The sequence below is a fragment of the Lissotriton vulgaris genome, chromosome 1_1, assembly GCF_964263255.1.
Source record: "Lissotriton vulgaris chromosome 1_1, aLisVul1.2, whole genome shotgun sequence".
NCBI lineage: Eukaryota > Metazoa > Chordata > Amphibia > Caudata > Salamandridae > Lissotriton > Lissotriton vulgaris.
Genome location: NC_141685.1, coordinates 200819328 through 200832049, shown reverse-complemented (window position 1 = coordinate 200832049; position 12722 = coordinate 200819328). Strand labels below are relative to the sequence as shown.

The window sequence follows — 12722 nt, the reverse complement described above, 5'->3', positions numbered from 1 at the left end:
AACTCTCCTCCTGGAAAATCCTTCCCACTGGCTTTGCCAGATTCTGTGTCCTCCCCAAAATGCTGGGGTGAAACGGGCAGAGTTCTGCGCCCTGCGCCCCTTTACGTGTCCCTAACGCTCTCCCAACGCGCCCTGGTCGGGCACAGCCCTGGTCGGGCTTAGATCACTGGAGCCTCTGGAGATCAAGAACTCCGGAAGCCTAGGGTCAGGCCTATTGCAGAGGCATCTTGTGCCTGACCATTCCGGGATTGTTGTGTTTCAGGGCCTAGCCATCAATACTCCTGGGATTTCTTTCCATGAGAACCCTCATGTCCCTGTCCTCCCACAAGCCCGAGCTTTTATGTAAAATAAAGTGTGCTCTGTGGGCCTTCTCCTATGTGCTCTCTGCCTAATCTCTTTCTCCCAAGCTGAGCTCTGCAGGTAAATGTATCTATCTGACTGAGGGGCTAGGGAGGGCCTTTCCCAGCAGTCTTACAAGCCAAGAGTTCAGAGAAAGCACCTGCTCTGGGAAGGAGACTCTGCTCACAGAGAAGACAAGTCCAACATAACACAGTGAAGATGGGATGGGCAAGACACACGCATCACGGGCTGGTAGCACGCAAACAGAGGAGCAGGAAGCTACGCTAAGCAGGCAAAGAGAAAAGTCATGTATGAATCTCATGCACTGTGACTGGTAGTAATACTGGCTCTAACACCATTAGACAGTAGTCTACACATCATAAATTACAACAGTAACAAGACACTAAGCAAATGACAAATGCTGCATGGCATAAAGACGCCTTATATAATACAAGCTCCAGGCAGGCGCACACATGTCAAGACATATATTGAGTCTCAGGAAATGTATACAGTGAATAGTCTCTGTGGCGCAATCGGTTAGCGTGTTCGGCTGTTATCCGAAAGGTTGGTGGTTCAAGCCCACCCAGGGACGTATCCTTTTGTCTGCATGAAACACAGATACGTACCTTTGCTCTTTCCTGCGTGCGATCCTTTCCCTGAATAGTTCAATCCTCAGCGTTCTCACTGCACCTGCCGTCAATTTCCATAATCAGGATAGAAAACAAAAGGCCAAGCCCTGTAATACAACCGTAGGCATATAATCAGAGGAAAATAAGTCAAAAGGCCCACAGCATTTGTTCATCTGGCATCGAAGGCTGCAAGTGTAAGGACCTCGTGGCGCAACGGTAGCGCGTCTGACTCCAGATCAGAAGGTTGCGTGTTTAAATCACGTCGGGGTCATTGCTTACCATTTTATTCCCCACTGAGTTCATATATATCATTTCGAAAACAAAGTCAAAAGAAAGCAACCTTGCATTGGCCGGGAATCGAACCCGGGCCTCCCGCGTGGCAGGCAAGAATTCTACCACTGAACCACCAATGCTTCACATGGTGTGTTCACAGGCAGAGCTCTGTCCAAGACAGTGGTCAGGTTCACACACTTAAATTGTACACATATGAACAAAGGGTGCGCAGCAGACATGATAACGCCAACGTTTCACATGATGATGGCAAGAATCAGATGCAGGAGACTATAAGTAATAATGTCTTTGCATTTGCTGAGGTCACTGGCTTGGTACTAGAGTTGTGGTTATCAGGGCATGATGGCAGGCTGCTCCTGACAGAAGTGGCTCACAGAATGCACCCGCCAGATCACCAGCACTATTGTGTTTCAGATCATGTCACTGAACTCTCCTCCTGGAAAATCCTTCCCACTGGCTTTGCCAGATTCTGTGTCCTCCCCAAAATGCTGGGGTGAAAGGGGCAGAGTTCTGCGCCCTGCGCCCCTTTACGTGTCCCTAACGCTCTCCCAACGCGCCCTGGTCGGGCACAGCCCTGGTCGGGCTTAGATCACTGGAGCCCCTGGAGATCAAGAACTCCGGAAGCCTAGGGTCAGGCCTATTGCAGAGGCATCTTGTGCCTGGCCATTCCGGGATTGTTGTGTTTCAGGGCCTAGCCATCAATACTCCTGGGATTTCTTTCCATGAGAACCCTCATGTCCCTGTCCTCCCACAAGCCCGAGCTTTTATGTAAAATAAAGTGTGCTCTGTGGGCCTTCCCCTATGTGCTCTCTGCCTAATCTCTTTCTCCCAAGCTGAGCTCTGCAGGTAAATGTATCTATCTGACTGAGGGGCTAGGGAGGGCCTTTCCCAGCAGTCTTACAAGCCAAGAGTTCAGAGAAAGCACCTGCTCTGGGAAGGAGACTCTGCTCACAGAGAAGACAAGTCCAACATAACACAGTGAAGATGGGATGGGCAAGACACACGCCTCACGGGCTGGTAGCACGCAAACAGAGGAGCAGGGAGCTACGCTAAGCAGGCAAAGAGAAAAGTCATGTATGAGTCTCATGCACTGTGACCGGTAGTAATACTGGCTCTAACACCATTAGACAGTAGTCTACACATCATAAATTACAACAGTAACAAGACACTAAGCAAATGACAAATGCTGTATGGCATAAAGACGCCTTATATAATACAAGGTCCAGGCAGGCGCACACATGTCAAGACATATATTGAGTCTCAGGAAATGTATGCAGTCAATAGTCTCTGTGGCGCAATCGGTTAGCACGTTCGGCTGTTAACCAAAAGGTTGGTGGTTCAAGCCCACCCAGGGTCGTATCCTTTTGTCTGCATGAAACACAGATACGTACCTTTGCTCTTTCCTGCGTGCGATCCTTTACCTGAATAGTTCAATCCTCAGCGTTCTCACTGCACCTGCCGTCAATTTCCATAATCAGGATAGAAAACAAAAGGCCAAGCCCTGTAATACAACCGTAGGCATATAAGCAGAGGAAAATAAGTCAAAAGGCCCACAGCATTTGTTCATCTGGCATCGAAGGCTGCAAGTGTAAGGACCTCGTGGCGCAACGGTAGCGCGTCTGACTCCAGATCAGAAGGTTGCGTGTTCAAATCACGTCGGGGTCACTGCTTACCATTTTATTCCCCACTGAGTTCATATATATCATTTCGAAAACAAAGTCAAAAGAAAGCAACCTTGCATTGGCCGGGAATCGAACCCGGGCCTCCCGCGTGGCAGGCGAGAATTCTACCACTGAACCACCAATGCTTCACATGGTGTGTTCACAGGCAGAGCTCTGTCCAAGACAGTGGTCAGGTTCACACACTTAAATTGTACACATATGAACAAAGGGTGCGCAGCAGACATGATAACACCAACGTTTCACATGATGATGGCAAGAATCAGATGCAGGAGACTATAAGTAATAATGTCTTTGCATTTGCTGAGGTCACTGGCTTGGTACTAGAGTTGTGGTTATCAGGGCATGATGGCAGGCTGCTCCTGACAGAAGTGGCTCACAGAATGCACCCGCCAGATCACCAGCACTATTGTGTTTCAGATCATGTCACTGAACTCTCCTCCTGGAAAATCCTTCCTACTGGCTTTGCCAGATTCTGTGTCCTCCCCAAAATGCTGGGGTGAAACGGGCAGAGTTCTGCGCCCTGCGCCCCTTTACGTGTCCCTAACGCTCTCCCAACGCGCCCTGGTCGGGCACAGCCCTGGTCGGGCTTGGATCATTGGAGCCTCTGGAGATCAAGAACTCCGGAAGCCTAGGGTCAGGCCTATTGCAGAGGCATCTTGTGCCTGGCCATTCCGGGATTGTTGTGTTTCAGGGCCTAGCCATCAATACTCCTGGGATTTCTTTCCATGAGAACCCTCATGTCCCTGTCCTCCCACAAGCCCGAGCTTTTATGTAAAATAAAGTGTGCTCTGTGGGCCTTCCCCTATGTGCTCTCTGCCTAATCTCTTTCTCCCAAGCTGAGCTCTGCAGGTAAATGTATCTATCTGACTGAGGGGCTAGGGAGGGCCTTTCCCAGCAGTCTTACAAGCCAAGAGTTCCGAGAAAGCACCTGCTCTGGGAAGGAGACTCTGCTCACAGAGAAGACAAGTCCAACATAACACAGTGAAGATGGGATGGGCAAGACACACGCCTCACAGGCTGGTAGCACGCAAACAGAGGAGCAGGGAGCTACGCTAAGCAGGCAAAGAGAAAAGTCATGTATGAGTCTCATGCACTGTGACCGGTAGTAATACTGGCTCTAACACCATTAGACAGTAGTCTACACATCATAAATTACAACAGTAACAAGACACTAAGCAAATGACAAATGCTGTATGGCATAAAGACGCCTTATATAATACAAGGTCCAGGCAGGCGCACACATGTCAAGACATATATTGAGTCTCAGGAAATGTATGCAGTCAATAGTCTCTGTGGCGCAATCGGTTAGCACGTTCGGCTGTTAACCGAAAGGTTGGTGGTTCAAGCCCACCCAGGGGCGTATCCTTTTGTCTGCATGAAACACAGATACGTACCTTTGCTCTTTCCTGCGTGCGATCCTTTCCCTGAATAGTTCAATCCTCAGCGTTCTCACTGCACCTGCCGTCAATTTCAATAATTAGGATAGAAAACAAAAGGCCAAGCCCTGTAATACAACCGTAGGCATATAAGCAGAGGAAAATAAGTCAAAAGGCCCACAGCATTTGTTCATCTGGCATCGAAGGCTGCAAGTCTAAGGACCTCCAGGCGCAACGGTAGCGCGTCTGACTCCAGATCAGAAGGTTGCGTGTTCAAATCACGTCGGGGTCACTGCTTACCATTTTATTCCCCACTGAGTTCATATATATCATTTCGAAAACAAAGTCAAAAGAAAGCAACCTTGCATTGCCCGGGAATCGAACCCGGGCCTCCCGCGTGGCAGGCGAGAATTCTACCACTGAACCACCAATGCTTCACATGGTGTGTTCACAGGCAGAGCTCTGTCCAAGACAGTGGTCAGGTTCACACACTTAAATTGTACACATATGAACAAAGGGTGCGCAGCAGACATGATAACGCCAACGTTTCACATGATGATGGCAAGAATCAGATGCAGGAGACTATAAGTAATAATGTCTTTGCATTTGCTGAGGTCACTGGCTTGGTACTAGAGTTGTGGTTATCAGGGCATGATGGCAGGCTGCTCCTGACAGAAGTGGCTCACAGAATGCACCCGCCAGATCACCAGGACTATTGTGTTTCAGATCATGTCACTGAACTCTCCTCCTGGAAAATCCTTCCCACTGGCTTTGCCAGATTCTGTGTCCTCCCCAAAATGCTGGGGTGAAACGGGCAGAGTTCTGCGCCCTGCGCCCCTTTACCTGTCCCTAACGCTCTCCCAACGCGCCCTGGTCGGGCACAGCCCTGGTCGGGCTTAGATCACTGGAGCCTCTAGAGATCAAGAACTCCGGAAGCCTAGGGTCAGGCCTATTGCAGAGGCATCTTGTGCCTGACCATTCCGGGATTGTTGTGTTTCAGGGCCTAGCCATCAATACTCCTGGGATTTCTTTCCATGAGAACCCTCATGTCCCTGTCCTCCCACAAGCCCGAGCTTTTATGTAAAATAAAGTGTGCTCTGTGGGCCTTCCCCTATGTGCTCTCTGCCTAATCTCTTTCTCCCAAGCTGAGCTCTGCAGGTAAATGTATCTATCTGACTGAGGGGCTAGGGAGGGCCTTTCCCAGCAGTCTTACAAGCCAAGAGTTCAGAGAAAGCACCTGCTCTGGGAAGGAGACTCTGCTCACAGAGAAGACAAGTCCAACATAACACAGTGAAGATGGGATGGGCAACACACACGCCTCACGGGCTGGTAGCACGCAAACAGAGGAGCAGGGAGCAACGCTAAGCAGGCAAAGAGAAAAGTCATGTATGAGTCTCATGCACTGTGACCGGTAGTAATACTGGCTCTAACACCATTAGACAGTAGTTTACACATCATAAATTACAACAGTAACAAGACACTAAGCAAATGACAAATGCTGTATGGCATAAAGACGCCTTATATAATACAAGCTCCAGGCAGGCGCACACATGTCAAGACACATATTGAGTCTCAGGAAAGGTATACAGTCAATAGTCTCTGTGGCGATATCGGTTAGCGCGTTCGGCTGTTAACCGAAAGGTTGGTGGTTCAAGCCCACCCAGGGACGTTTCCTTTTGTCTGCATGAAACACAGATACGTACCTTTGCTCTTTCCTGCGTGCGATCCTTTCCCTGAATAGTTCAATCCTCAGCGTTCTCACTGCACCTGCAGTCAATTTCAATAATTAGGATAGAAAACAAAAGGCCAAGCCCTGTAATACAACCGTAGGCATATAAGCAGAGGAAAATAAGTCAAAAGGCCCACAGCATTTGTTCATCTGGCATCGAAGGCTGCAAGTGTAAGGACCTCGTGGCGCAACGGTAGCGCGTCTGACTCCAGATCAGAAGGTTGCGTGTTCAAATCACGTCGGGGTCACTGCTTACCATTTTATTCCCCACTGAGTTCATATATATCATTTCGAAAACAAAGTCAAAAGAAAGCAACCTTGCATTGCCCGGGAATCGAACCCGGGCCTCCCGCGTGGCAGGCGAGAATTCTACCACTGAACCACCAATGCTTCACATGGTGTGTTCACAGGCAGAGCTCTGTCCAAGACAGTGGTCAGGTTCACACACTTAAATTGTACACATATGAACAAAGGGTGCGCAGCAGACATGATAACGCCAACGTTTCACATGATGATGGCAAGAATCAGATGCAGGAGACTATAAGTAATAATGTCTTTGCATTTGCTGAGGTCACTGGCTTGGTACTAGAGTTGTGGTTATCAGGGCATGATGGCAGGCTGCTCCTGACAGAAGTGGCTCACAGAATGCACCCGCCAGATCACCAGCACTATTGTGTTTCAGATCATGTCACTGAACTCTCCTCCTGGAAAATCCTTCCCACTGGCTTTGCCAGATTCTGTGTCCTCCCCAAAATGCTGGGGTGAAACGGGCAGAGTTCTGCGCCCTGCGCCCCTTTACCTGTCCCTAACCCTCTCCCAACGCGCCCTGGTCGGGCACAGCCCTGGTCGGGCTTAGATCACTGGAGCCTCTGGAGATCAAGAACTCCGGAAGCCTAGGGTCAGGCCTATTGCAGAGGCATCTTGTGCCTGACCATTCCGGGATTGTTGTGTTTCAGGGCCTAGCCATCAATACTCCTGGGATTTCTTTCCATGAGAACCCTCATGTCCCTGTCCTCCCACAAGCCCGAGCTTTTATGTAAAATAAAGTGTGCTCTGTGGGCCTTCCCCTATGTGCTCTCTGCCTAATCTCTTTCTCCCAAGCTGAGCTCTGCAGGTAAATGTATCTATCTGACTGAGGGGCTAGGGAGGGCCTTTCCCAGCAGTCTTACAAGCCAAGAGTTCAGAGAAAGCACCTGCTCTGGGAAGGAGACTCTGCTCACAGAGAAGACAAGTCCAACATAACACAGTGAAGATGGGATGGGCAAGACACACGCCTCACGGGCTGGTAGCACGCAAACAGAGGAGCAGGGAGCTACGCTAAGCAGGCAAAGAGAAAAGTCATGTATGAGTCTCATGCACTGTGACCGGTAGTAATACTGGCTCTAACACCATTAGACAGTAGTCTACACATCATAAATTACAACAGTAACAAGACACTAAGCAAATGACAAATGCTGTATGGCATAAAGACGCCTTATATAATACAAGCTCCAGGCAGGCGCACACATGTCAAGACATATATTGAGTCTCAGGAAATGTATACAGTGAATAGTCTCTGTGGCGCAATCGGTTAGCGTGTTCGGCTGTTATCCGAAAGGTTGGTGGTTCAAGCCCACCCAGGGACGTATCCTTTTGTCTGCATGAAACACAGATACGTACCTTTGCTCTTTCCTGCGTGCGATCCTTTCCCTGAATAGTTCAATCCTCAGCGTTCTCACTGCACCTGCCGTCAATTTCCATAATCAGGATAGAAAACAAAAGGCCAAGCCCTGTAATACAACCGTAGGCATATCAGCAGAGGAAAATAAGTCAAAAGGCCCACAGCATTTGTTCATCTGGCATCGAAGGCTGCAAGTGTAAGGACCTCGTGGCGCAACAGTAGCGCGTCTGACTCCAGATCAGAAGGTTGCGTGTTCAAATCACTTCGGGGTCACTGCTTACCATTTTATTCCCCACTGAGTTCATATATATCATTTCGAAAACAAAGTCAAAAGAAAGCAACCTTGCATTGGCCGGGAATCGAACCCGGGCCTCCCGCGTGGCAGGCGAAAATTCTACCACTGAACCACCAATGCTTCACATGGTGTGTTCACAGCAAGAGCTCTGTCCAAGACAGTGGTCAGGTTCACACACTTAAATTGTACACATATGAACAAAGTGTGCACAGCAGACATGATAACGCCAACGTTTCACATGATGATGGCAAGAATCAGATGCAGGAGACTATAAGTAATAATGTCTTTGCATTTGCTGAGGTCACTGGCTTGGTACTAGAGTTGTGGTTATCAGGGCATGATGGCAGGCTGCTCCTGACAGAAGTGGCTCACAGAATGCACCCGCCAGATCACCAGCACTATTGTGTTTCAGATCATGTCACTGAACTCTCCTCCTGGAAAATCCTTCCCACTGGCTTTGCCAGATTCTGTGTCCTCCCCAAAATGCTGGGGTGAAACGGGCAGAGTTCTGCGCCCTGCGCCCCTTTACGCGTCCCTAATGCCATCCCAACGCGCCCTGGTCGGGCTTAGATCACTGGAGCCTCTGGAGATCAAGAACTCCGGAAGCCTAGGGTCAGGCCTATTGCAGAGGCATCTTGTGCCTGGCCATTCCGGGATTGTTGTGTTTCAGGGCCTAGCCATCAATACTCCTGGGATTTCTTTCCATGAGAACCCTCATGTCCCTGTCCTCCCACAAGCCCGAGCTTTTATGTAAAATAAAGTGTGCTCTGTGGGCCTTCCCCTATGTGCTCTCTGCCTAATCTCTTTCTCCCAAGCTGAGCTCTGCAGGTAAATGTATCTATCTGACTGAGGGGCTAGGGAGGGCCTTTCCCAGCAGTCTTACAAGCCAAGAGTTCAGAGAAAGCACCTGCTCTGGGAAGGAGACTCTGCTCACAGAGAAGACAAGTCCAACATAACACAGTGAAGATGGGATGGGCAAGACACACGCCTCACGGGCTGGTAGCACGCAAACAGAGGAGCAGGGAGCTACGCTAAGCAGGCAAAGAGAAAAGTCATGTATGAGTCTCATGCACTGTGACCGGTAGTAATACTGGCTCTAACACCATTAGACAGTAGTCTACACATCATAAATTACAACAGTAACAAGACACTAAGCAAATGACAAATGCTGTATGGCATAAAGACGCCTTATATAATACAAGCTCCAGGCAGGCGCACACATGTCAAGACATATATTGAGTCTCAGGAAATGTATACAGTCAATAGTCTCTGTGGCGCAATCGGTTAGCGCGTTCGGCTGTTAACCGAAAGGTTGGTGGTTCAAGCCCACCCAGGGACGTAGCCTTTTGTCTGCATGAAACACAGATTTGCTCTTTCCTGCGTGCGATCCTTTCCCTGAATAGTTCAATCCTCAGCGTTCTCACTGCACCTGCAGTCAATTTCAATAATTAGGATAGAAAACAAAAGGCCAAGCCCTGTAATACAACCGTAGGCATATAAGCAGAGGAAAATAAGTCAAAAGGCCCACAGCATTTGTTCATCTGGCATCGAAGGCTGCAAGTGTAAGGACCTCGTGGCGCAACGGTAGCGCGTCTGACTCCAGATCAGAAGGTTGCGTGTTAAAATCACGTCGGGGTCACTGCTTACCATTTTATTCCCCACTGAGTTCATATATATCATTTCGAAAACAAAGTCAAAAGAAAGCAACCTTGCATTGGCCGGGAATCGAACCCGGGCCTCCCGCGTGGCAGGCGAGAATTCTACCACTGAACCACCAATGCTTCACATGGTGTGTTCACAGGCAGAGCTCTGTCCAAGATAGTGGTCAGGTTCACACCCTTAAATTGTACACATATGAACAAAGTGTGCGCAGCAGACATGATAACGCCAACGTTTCACATGATGATGGCAAGAATCAGATGCAGGAGACTATAAGTAATAATGTCTTTGCATTTGCTGAGGTCACTGGCTTGGTACTAGAGTTGTGGTTATCAGGGCATGATGGCAGGCTGCTCCTGACAGAAGTGGCTCACAGAATGCACCCGCCAGATCACCAGCACTATTGTGTTTCAGATCATGTCACTGAACTCTCCTCCTGGAAAATCCTTCCCACTGGCTTTGCCAGATTCTGTGTCCTCCCCAAAATGCTGGGGTGATTCGGACAGAGTTCTGCGCCCTGCGCCCCTTTACGTGTCCCTAACGCGCTCCCAACGCGCCCTGGTCGGGCACAGCCCTGGTCGGGCTTAGATCACTGGAGCCTCTGGAGATCAAGAACTCTGGAAGCCTAGGGTCAGGCCTATTGCAGAGGCATCCTGTGCCTGGCCATTCCGGGATTGTTGTGTTTCAGGGCCTAGCCATCAATACTCCTGGGATTTCTTTCCATGAGAACCCTCATGTCCCTGTCCTCCCACAAGCCCGAGCTTTTATGTAAAATAAAGTGTGCTCTGTGGGCCTTCCCCTATGTGCTCTCTGCCTAATCTCTTTCTCCCAAGCTGAGCTCTGCAGGTAAATGTATCTATCTGACTGAGGGGCTAGGGAGGGCCTTTCCCAGCAGTCTTACAAGCCAAGAGTTCAGAGAAAGCACCTGCTCTGGGAAGGAGACTCTGCTCACAGAGAAGACAAGTCCAACATAACACAGTGAAGATGGGATGGGCAAGACACACGCCTCACGGGCTGGTAGCACGCAAACAGAGGAGCAGGGAGCTACGCTAAGCAGGCAAAGAGAAAAGTCATGTATGAGTCTCATGCACTGTGACCGGTAGTAATACTGGCTCTAACACCATTAGACAGTAGTCTACACATCATAAATTACAACAGTAACAAGACACTAAGCAAATGACAAATGCTGTATGGCATAAAGACGCCTTATATAATACAAGCTCCAGGCAGGCGCACACATGTCAAGACATATATTGAGTCTCAGGAAATGTATACAGTCAATAGTCTCTGTGGCGCAATCGGTTAGCGTGTTCGGCTGTTATCCGAAAGGTTGGTGGTTCAAGCCCAACCAGGGACGTATCCTTTTGTCTGCATGAAACACAGATACGTACCTTTGCTCTTTCCTGCGTGCGATCCTTTCCCTGAATAGTTCAATCCTCAGCGTTCTCACTGCACCTGCCGTCAATTTCCATAATCAGGATAGAAAACAAAAGGCCAAGCCCTGTAATACAACCGTAGGCATATAAGCAGAGGAAAATAAGTCCAAAGGCCCACAGCATTTGTTCATCTGGCATCGAAGGCTGCAAGTGTAAGGACCTCGTGGCGCAACGGTAGCGCGTCTGACTCCAGATCAGAAGGTTGCGTGTTCAAATCACGTCGGGGTCACTGCTTACCATTTTATTCCCCACTGAGTTCATATATATCATTTCGAAAACAAAGTCAAAAGAAAGCAACCTTGCATTGGCCGGGAATCGAACCCGGGCCTCCCGCGTGGCAGGCGAGAATTCTACCACTGAACCACCAATGCTTCACATGGTGTGTTCACAGGCAGAGCTCTGTCCAAGACAGTGGTCAGGTTCACACACTTAAATTGTACACATATGAACAAAGGGTGCGCAGCAGACATGATAACGCCAACGTTTCACATGATGATGGCAAGAATCAGATGCAGGAGACTATAAGTAATAATGTCTTTGCATTTGCTGAGGTCACTGGCTTGGTACTAGAGTTGTGGTTATCAGGGCATGATGGCAGGCTGCTCCTGACAGAAGTGGCTCACAGAATGCACCCGCCAGATCACCAGCACTATTGTGTTTCAGATCATGTCACTGAACTCTCCTCCTGGAAAATCCTTCCCACTGGCTTTGCCAGATTCTGTGTCCTCCCCAAAATGCTGGGGTGAAACGGGCAGAGTTCTGCGCCCTGCGCCCCTTTACGCGTCCCTAATGCCATCCCAACGCGCCCTGGTCGGGCTTAGATCACTGGAGCCTCTGGAGATCAAGAACTCCGGAAGCCTAGGGTCAGGCCTATTGCAGAGGCATCTTGTGCCTGGCCATTCCGGGATTGTTGTGTTTCAGGGCCTAGCCATCAATACTCCTGGGATTTCTTTCCATGAGAACCCTCATGTCCCTGTCCTCCCACAAGCCCGAGCTTTTATGTAAAATAAAGTGTGCTCTGTGGGCCTTCCCCTATGTGCTCTCTGCCTAATCTCTTTCTCCCAAGCTGAGCTCTGCAGGTAAATGTATCTATCTGACTGAGGGGCTAGGGAGGGCCTTTCCCAGCAGTCTTACAAGCTAAGAGTTCAGAGAAAGCACCTGCTCTGGGAAGGAGACTCTGCTCACAGAGAAGACAAGTCCAACATAACACAGTGAAGATGGGATGGGCAAGACACACGCCTCACGGGCTGGTAGCACGCAAACAGAGGAGCAGGGAGCTACGCTAAGCAGGCAAAGAGAAAAGTCATGTATGAGTCTCATGCACTGTGACCGGTAGTAATACTGGCTCTAACACCATTAGACAGTAGTCTACACATCATAAATTACAACAGTAACAAGACACTAAGCAAATGACAAATGCTGTATGGCATAAAGACGCCTTATATAATACAAGCTCCAGGCAGGCGCACACATGTCAAGACATATATTGAGTCTCAGGAAATGTATATAGTCAATAGTCTCTGTGGCGCAATCGGTTAGCGCGTTCGGTTGTTAACCGAAAGGTTGGTGGTTCAAGCCCACCCAGGGACGTAGCCTTTTGTCTGCATGAAACACAGATACGTACCT

The 12722-nt window shown here is 49.2% G+C and overlaps 21 non-coding genes across 21 annotated transcripts; 14 read left to right on the top strand and 7 right to left on the bottom strand.

The window, feature by feature from the left end:
* The first annotated feature begins 857 nt into the window (after positions 1–857).
* Positions 858–931, top strand: TRNAN-GUU (transfer RNA asparagine (anticodon GUU)). The gene has a single exon. It is a non-coding gene; the product is annotated as a tRNA-Asn (tRNA).
* A 236-nt stretch (positions 932–1167) lies between these two features.
* On the top strand, positions 1168–1239 carry TRNAW-CCA (transfer RNA tryptophan (anticodon CCA)). The gene has a single exon. It is a non-coding gene; the product is annotated as a tRNA-Trp (tRNA).
* A 71-nt stretch (positions 1240–1310) lies between these two features.
* TRNAG-GCC (transfer RNA glycine (anticodon GCC)) lies at positions 1311–1381 on the bottom strand. Its single transcript has one exon. It is a non-coding gene; the product is annotated as a tRNA-Gly (tRNA).
* A 1161-nt stretch (positions 1382–2542) lies between these two features.
* TRNAN-GUU (transfer RNA asparagine (anticodon GUU)) lies at positions 2543–2616 on the top strand. The gene has a single exon. It is a non-coding gene; the product is annotated as a tRNA-Asn (tRNA).
* Positions 2617–2852: 236 nt separating this feature from the next.
* On the top strand, positions 2853–2924 carry TRNAW-CCA (transfer RNA tryptophan (anticodon CCA)). The gene has a single exon. It is a non-coding gene; the product is annotated as a tRNA-Trp (tRNA).
* A 71-nt stretch (positions 2925–2995) lies between these two features.
* On the bottom strand, positions 2996–3066 carry TRNAG-GCC (transfer RNA glycine (anticodon GCC)). The gene has a single exon. It is a non-coding gene; the product is annotated as a tRNA-Gly (tRNA).
* A 1161-nt stretch (positions 3067–4227) lies between these two features.
* On the top strand, positions 4228–4301 carry TRNAN-GUU (transfer RNA asparagine (anticodon GUU)). The gene has a single exon. It is a non-coding gene; the product is annotated as a tRNA-Asn (tRNA).
* Positions 4302–4680: 379 nt separating this feature from the next.
* On the bottom strand, positions 4681–4751 carry TRNAG-GCC (transfer RNA glycine (anticodon GCC)). Its single transcript has one exon. It is a non-coding gene; the product is annotated as a tRNA-Gly (tRNA).
* Positions 4752–5912: 1161 nt separating this feature from the next.
* On the top strand, positions 5913–5986 carry TRNAN-GUU (transfer RNA asparagine (anticodon GUU)). Its single transcript has one exon. It is a non-coding gene; the product is annotated as a tRNA-Asn (tRNA).
* A 236-nt stretch (positions 5987–6222) lies between these two features.
* On the top strand, positions 6223–6294 carry TRNAW-CCA (transfer RNA tryptophan (anticodon CCA)). The gene has a single exon. It is a non-coding gene; the product is annotated as a tRNA-Trp (tRNA).
* Positions 6295–6365: 71 nt separating this feature from the next.
* TRNAG-GCC (transfer RNA glycine (anticodon GCC)) lies at positions 6366–6436 on the bottom strand. The gene has a single exon. It is a non-coding gene; the product is annotated as a tRNA-Gly (tRNA).
* Positions 6437–7597: 1161 nt separating this feature from the next.
* Positions 7598–7671, top strand: TRNAN-GUU (transfer RNA asparagine (anticodon GUU)). The gene has a single exon. It is a non-coding gene; the product is annotated as a tRNA-Asn (tRNA).
* Positions 7672–7907: 236 nt separating this feature from the next.
* Positions 7908–7979, top strand: TRNAW-CCA (transfer RNA tryptophan (anticodon CCA)). Its single transcript has one exon. It is a non-coding gene; the product is annotated as a tRNA-Trp (tRNA).
* Positions 7980–8050: 71 nt separating this feature from the next.
* On the bottom strand, positions 8051–8121 carry TRNAG-GCC (transfer RNA glycine (anticodon GCC)). The gene has a single exon. It is a non-coding gene; the product is annotated as a tRNA-Gly (tRNA).
* Positions 8122–9266: 1145 nt separating this feature from the next.
* On the top strand, positions 9267–9340 carry TRNAN-GUU (transfer RNA asparagine (anticodon GUU)). Its single transcript has one exon. It is a non-coding gene; the product is annotated as a tRNA-Asn (tRNA).
* A 228-nt stretch (positions 9341–9568) lies between these two features.
* Positions 9569–9640, top strand: TRNAW-CCA (transfer RNA tryptophan (anticodon CCA)). Its single transcript has one exon. It is a non-coding gene; the product is annotated as a tRNA-Trp (tRNA).
* Positions 9641–9711: 71 nt separating this feature from the next.
* On the bottom strand, positions 9712–9782 carry TRNAG-GCC (transfer RNA glycine (anticodon GCC)). Its single transcript has one exon. It is a non-coding gene; the product is annotated as a tRNA-Gly (tRNA).
* A 1161-nt stretch (positions 9783–10943) lies between these two features.
* Positions 10944–11017, top strand: TRNAN-GUU (transfer RNA asparagine (anticodon GUU)). The gene has a single exon. It is a non-coding gene; the product is annotated as a tRNA-Asn (tRNA).
* Positions 11018–11253: 236 nt separating this feature from the next.
* Positions 11254–11325, top strand: TRNAW-CCA (transfer RNA tryptophan (anticodon CCA)). The gene has a single exon. It is a non-coding gene; the product is annotated as a tRNA-Trp (tRNA).
* A 71-nt stretch (positions 11326–11396) lies between these two features.
* On the bottom strand, positions 11397–11467 carry TRNAG-GCC (transfer RNA glycine (anticodon GCC)). Its single transcript has one exon. It is a non-coding gene; the product is annotated as a tRNA-Gly (tRNA).
* A 1145-nt stretch (positions 11468–12612) lies between these two features.
* TRNAN-GUU (transfer RNA asparagine (anticodon GUU)) lies at positions 12613–12686 on the top strand. Its single transcript has one exon. It is a non-coding gene; the product is annotated as a tRNA-Asn (tRNA).
* Positions 12687–12722: the final 36 nt, after the last annotated feature.